The following is a 6,862-nucleotide window of genomic DNA, read 5'->3' as shown; positions in this document are numbered from 1 at the left end:
TACATGGTTTTTTTAATGTAATTTATTTATTTAAAACATGTGTATATATTGCCCCATATATTTTGGATATTATCAATGAGAAAATTTTCATTAATCCACTGAGTTTCACATTTTTTTTAAAAAGTAATAGGCCGTTGCTTTGATTAATTTTGCAGAAATAGTAGTGGCTTTTCAAGGGGTGCATCAAAATTTCCATTGAGTTTCACATTTTTTTAAGAAGTAATAAGCAGTTGCTTTGATTAATTTTGAAGAAATAGTAGTTGCTTAAGGGGTACTACACCAATGATGGTAAAGGTAGTGAGTTGCAACTACACCAACCTCCTTTCCAACAACACGAACGGTTTAGGTGTTTCAATATAATAATCCCCACGCGAACGGACAATCCCACCATTTGTCATAGAAATTTCCAGAATTTGCCACTCGAACAAATAATGACCACTCGCCATTGAAATTACCGTTGGCACGACTAAATTAATTGGAAATTACCGTTGGCACGACTAAATTAATTGGAAATTGCACGACAGAGTGCACTGCACCCTTATTCGTAAAAAGAATAAGGGTGATATGAAGTTTTATAAAATTTTATTTTATAAGAGTTAATATCAATTTTTATCAAGTTACTGTTGTTTTTAGTCGATTTATTTTAATTCAAAACTTGCAAAAATAATAAAATTGTTTAATCTTAATCAATTGAACCTATTGCACAGAACTTCCAATTTTACCTATTTAAAATATAAATACCAAAACTTCCAATTTACCATTTAAAGTACAAATACCTTCCAACTTTATCCATTTAAAATACAAATATCCTTTATTAAATATTTTTCTCCTTAACAAGAATATATATCCAAAATAAAAAAATAAAATAAAAAATTGAAATTCAATATCATATAAAAGTACAAAAATTCGAACCATATACCATGAACAAATATTTTGTTAATAATTTAAAATATTAAATTCGAACCATATACCATGAACAAATATTTTGTTAATAATTTAAAATATTAAATTTATTATTTAGAAATAGCAGATTGAAAAATTAAAACAGTAACCAAAAAATCTATGACTAATTTACTGTGGCTGCTGTAACTGAAACTAATTTATCTATAACTAATTTACTATGGCTGCTGTAACTGAAACTAATTTACTATCGATGCTGCTGATAGTTTGCATTTGGCGCGATATTAATGAACATATCTGGGTCTTGAGGTTGCCTGGCATAAGCATAACCAGCATTATTTGGTTGTGTGGAATAACTATAATCAGCATTGGATCCTTGGATACCACCATAATAAATCCCACTCCATGGATTTGGATCTGTTTGTTGAGGCTGTGTGACAGAACCATAACCACCATTGTATCCTTGTCCACCACCATAATATGCCCCGTTCCATTGATTTGGATCCGGTTGCTGTGTTTGAAAAGACCCTGCACGCTGCACTTGTTTATTTCTTCTCCAAGAAAGCCGAATTGGTCTCTGACCAAGAACTGTACCATGTAACATTTGCAATGCTAACTCTGCAGATGCCCTGTTGCTGCTTTAACTGAAACTAATTTACTGCAACATATTTGCGTCTTGAGGTTGCGTTGCATAAGCATAACCAGCATTATATGGTTGTGTGGCATAACTATAATCAGCATTGGATCCTTGGATACCACCATAATAAATCCCACTCCATGGATTTGGATTTGTTTGTTGAGGCTGTGTGACATTACCATAACCAACATTGTATCCTTGTCCATCACCATAATATGCCCCATTCCATTGATTTGGATTTGGTTGCTGTGTTTGAAAAGGCCCTGCACGCTGCACTTGTTTGTTTCTTCCCCAAGAAAGCCTAATTGGTCTCTGACCAAGAACTGTACCATGTAACATTTGCAATGCTAACTCTGCAGATGCCCTGTTGCTAAACTCCACAAATCCACACCGCTTGCCGAAAGGTATTTTTGCATGCACAAGCTCACCATACTGGCCAAATGTCTCCATCAACATTTCCACTGTCACATTGGGATCTAAGCCACCAACAAACAGGGTAGTATTGTTTGGATCATTCTGTGAGTCCAACTCGACCACTTGAGGAGGATAGGGTTGTTGATAAACAGTAGTCTGCTTTGTTATGGCAGGAGCTATTCGCATAGGTCTGGAGGAACAAAATATTCCATTCATTTCTGTTATAGCCCTAGCCTGCTCATTCCCATCACCAAATGTTACAAACCCATATCCTTTTGAACGGCCTGTAACCTTATCAGTAATAACTTTTGCTCCTTTTACAGATGGGTATATGGTTCTGAAGGTCTCTCGCAGCAGCTCATCCGTGGCATCAGATGCCAAATCTCCCACGAATATAGTAAAATCTTCAGAACGATTTTCTCTACCCGTTTTTGTTGCCCAATTTAGCTTGTAAAATTGTTCAGCCCTGGGCATCTGTACACCATTGTAATTTTGGAGAACCATATGGGCTGCTGCATTGCTTACAAAATCCAAGAAGCCATAACCCTCTGAAAGTCCAGTCTGCTTATTGCGAATGATCTTAAGAGAGAGAAGGTCCTGGGTAGAAGCAAAACATTCCTGCAGATAATTCTCATCCATCCAATGCTGCAAACCCCCGATCCAGAGGGTCCTAATCTCGTCTGTGGAGTTCACTTGTTGCGAGGATTGCTGCACCATAACCTGAGGTTGGTGTTGCCGTTGCTGGGGCCAAAACCTAGCTTCGGGAGGCAGGGGCATCATCAATTGTTCTTGATGTTGTTGCTGCTGGGAATCAATCGCCGGTTCTGCCATGGGATCTGTCTGCATCATTCTGAAATATTTAAAAGAATGCGAGAAAAAACTCCGCGACACAGCGCAGTGCAGGAAATCTACGTCAGCTCGAAGGGTACTAAAAAATTCTATGAAAGCTGAGCAGGTTTTGATCCAGACTTTAGAGAGCTATAGATTCTGTCCACTTATATGCACTCGAAAGAAATGATAGAAAGTAAAACTTTATGTTGGTAATCGAAGACGTGTAGGTTCTATATATATTCGCTTTACTGGTCCGAGCCGACTTTTATTGGTTGGTAGCCAATCGGTGTTCTAAGCTTCATTTTGTTGGGGTTGGTTGAATTTAAATGTATTAATTTAAAGAAAATGTTAAACCATACCAATGAGATTCTTATAGTTTTAGGTTACGTCTCATATATTTCGAGGTTTTATATAAATTTAAGAATTATTAAATTTTGGGTATTAAACTTGTGCAACTTTGCCACGTGGAAGGATTAGACATTTTATCAACTTTGTTGGGCAAAAACTTGGTTGGAAAAAAGTTTTTTTTTTAAATAATCTTTATTCCTCACCCTATGTGTTATCTTATGTGTTATCTTATTTTTTGAGGACAGTTGAATTGGTTTTCTCATGAGATGAGTGAGAATTAAGCCAGATTAAATATATGACTTGATATTTGTTATGTTTTAGGTTTGATTTAAAGAATTTTAATATTTGGGGATTACTATTATGTTTTTAAAATTTTGTTATAAAAATTATATATATCTATATATATATTCAAATTTGTTATATAAAATTTTATAAGTATTTTGGATAATTTTTATTTTATGTTATGTATGATCATGTTTTTCTTAGAAAAGTCTAATTGATTTTTCTTTTGCAAAAAAGGTTTAAGCAATTTTTATGACTCAATATTTCTCAATTAGATTTATAATTAGCATGTTACTTATTTTGAGGAATGTTAGAAATTATAGAGTCATCCCTTAAGGGTGGTGAATATCACATTCAATGTAGTCTTTTTAAAATATATATGATTCTTGAGAGAATATATAATGTTATTGTGTATAATTTTATATAAGACTATATGAATAACAATGATAAACATGGTTTAGTATGTGGCACCTTATTACAATAATATTGTCATTTTTTAAAATTGAATTTCATTAATATTGATGTTATGAGACATGACACTTGCAGGGTGTTCTCACTTTTCAACATATAGCATACCATCTACACTACTAGATGTATACATGTTTGGAGTCACTTTTGATCACGCAATACTTAGCAATATACTCCTCTTAAGATTATTACATACATTACATATTGTAATAAAGTTGATTTTGTATTGTAATAAAAGTCATTTCGTAGAATAGTTAACTAGACGGCGAGGAGAGCAACTGAGGGTAGCATGCAGCCCTAGCTGTTGCAGCAGCTCCCAGCGCGAAGCAACATTCTTTGCGCCTCAGTGGCCCTTGCTGTTGAGGTCAGAACGGCGGAAAGAGGAAGGCGAGATCACGACTGTAGTTTTCGGGAGGCAGATACTGTCCCAAATCATATTGGCCCTCAACGGCCTCCTGCTGCTAGGGTTTGAGCAATATGGATCCACCGGAAGAGGAAGATCATCATCACACAAATCACCAACAAGAATCAGAAGTAACAGAAAAAACTTTTGTTTCCCTCATCTCTACAACGAGTCTAGCGAAGAACAGACCGTAAGTTTCAAATTTTGTTAAAAAATGGAAGAAATACCAAAAATATCTCTCCCTTCAGCACTCCCAAGAAAAGCAGTACTCTCCCTGGCAGAACGAGGGTTAGTAGGGCAGTTTACTGGGTTGTGGCCATCACCCAAGACTGTGCAAAATTGGGTAGAAAGAAACTGGGCTGTAGCAATATCTGGGAATGGTCCATATTATATGGATACAAGAGGACTGCATTTGAACATATGGACACCAGAATTTGACCCAGAAATGGACGTCCCAAATGATGTTTCAGTATGGGTAAGATTGCCGCATCTGCCTCTCCACTGTTGGGGAGATGATTGAGTCAAAGCAATAGGAAACGTAGTTGGGAAATACATAGACAGATGTGAATCTAAAGAAAACATGCATGCATGCGCCTGAATCTGCATGGAAGTGGATCTAGGAAAAGGTCTCCTTGAAGCTATCAAAATAAAAGTGGATTAGTGGACACACATACAATAGCTGGACTATGAGCAAATCCCCTTCAAATGTAAGGTATGTCATGAATACGGTCATTTTGCAAATAGATGTACAAAAAATAGAGAAAATGAAAATGAAAAGATTGAGGATCCAGAAAATAAATGGGGACAGGTCAAATGAAAGAAGATCGCCAACAAACAACCAGTCTAGCTCTCCTCTCAACCCTCACAATTTGCTGAAGCCCTCTCCCTCTCGCCAAAAGCAAACTTAGCTAGCCAAAACCCCTTTGATCCTCTGCTCACATCAGGCCCCCATCCCTGGAGCCAAAGCTAGATATAGATCTAGATCTAGAACCCCACGCTCTCCAATCACCCAGCAGTCCCCCCTCTCCCCCAGAGACTCAATTCGCCTCTCTCCCCCTCCCTCAGTAAACAGGATATTAACCAGAAAACAAGCTAAAGAAGCATTCCCAAATGCAAAAAACCAAAAAAAAGTTGGAAGAAATATAAATAAAGAAATAAGGGATGAAGCAGTAGCAAAAGAAATGGCCCTAGGAACACAACAGCCCATGGACACTTATCTAGGGAAAAGTACAGGAAATATGGAGAAAAACCAGCATAAGGGGAAAGGAGCCATGCACCACCCAACAAGTAAATAATGATAATAGTCTCTTGGAACTGCAGAGGAATGGGCTCACCTGTTAAGGAAAATGCAACAAGAGATATTTTGACAAAAGAGAACCCAGATATCCTTATGATCCAGAAGTAAACAACCAAGAATCGGAAAATCTTAAAAAAAAAAGTTTAGGCAATATGAAGGGGAAGCAATCCAGGCAACTGGAGCATCAGAAGGCATATGCACAATCTGGAAAAAAGGACGTGGGAATTAATAGGGAAAAAAACAGGGCAACATTGGATTTTAATGGGTCTTAGGAGGACCAACACATAAGAGAAATACAGGGTGATAAATATATATGCCCCCAACCACTATAAGGATAAAGAACAATGCTGGGCAACAATAAAGGAAGTATTACAAGAAACACAAGCTGGTAAAATAATTTTAGGAGGAGATTTAAATCTAGTTAGAAGTATAGAGGAAAAGTTTGGAGGAAACTTTCAAGTGGATCCATTTAGGAACTCTTTAGAAGAAATAATGGAACAATATAGCCTTCTGGACATACCTCCAAACAATGGAAAATATACCTGGAATAACAAGAGAGTGGGTAAAAGTAACATAAAAGAAATACTGGACAGAATCCTGATTCAAGACAACATAGCAGCACTGTACAGCTCCATCAAATTCAAAATCATTCACACCACAGATTCTGATCATAAGCCGGTTGTAATAGCAATGGAAAAATGGAAAACCAAGGCCCACTCCCGTTCAGGTACAACTCAATCTGGGACAGCAGCATAGAAATCAGCGAATTAGTTAAAGTAGCATGGGCACCAAGAACATCAGGCTCACCACAGTACATATGGGAGACAAAATTAAAAAAGTGTAAGAAACAAGCTAAAGGAATGGGAAAGGTTAAATGAAATTAAAAAAGGAAAAGAAAAAATATCTACAACAGAAAATGGACAACATGCAGACTGAAAAAGAATGTAAAGAAGAAAGCAAGCAAGATTACCTTAAAGAGAAAGAAATTTTCTGGGAGATATATAAGGAAAACATGAAAGAGGAGGAAGAGGCAAGAATGGAATCTAAAATCCTCTCACTCAAGGCAGGGGATAAGAATACACCCTTTTTTCATAACAGTATGAAAATCAGAAGAGCTAGAAACCAGATAGAAAAAATACAAGTGGAAAATCAAGGAATCAAAGGAGCGGAAGAAATAAATAAAAGCAGCCCACAAGCACTTCAAAAACTCACTGTCAGCAATGGAGGAAACGACTAAATATGAAGAAATTTTGCAGCACACAAAGAAGAAAATAAAAAAAGA

At 36.5% G+C, this 6,862-nt stretch overlaps 1 pseudogene; it reads right to left on the bottom strand.

Annotated features, from left to right (window-relative positions):
• Nucleotides 1–1,147: 1,147 nt before the first annotated feature.
• On the bottom strand, nucleotides 1,148–2,674 carry LOC149196262 (RNA-binding protein L pseudogene; annotated as a pseudogene).
• Between the last annotated feature and the right edge of the window lie 4,188 nt (nucleotides 2,675–6,862).

This window comes from Pinus tabuliformis, chromosome 2_2 (genome assembly GCF_031772625.1).
Source record: "Pinus tabuliformis cultivar Carrire ecotype Pingquan chromosome 2_2, CPIR1, whole genome shotgun sequence".
Lineage (NCBI taxonomy): Eukaryota > Viridiplantae > Streptophyta > Pinopsida > Pinales > Pinaceae > Pinus > Pinus tabuliformis.
Note: the sequence above shows the minus strand (reverse complement) of the source record. Positions and strands in the feature narration are given on the sequence as shown.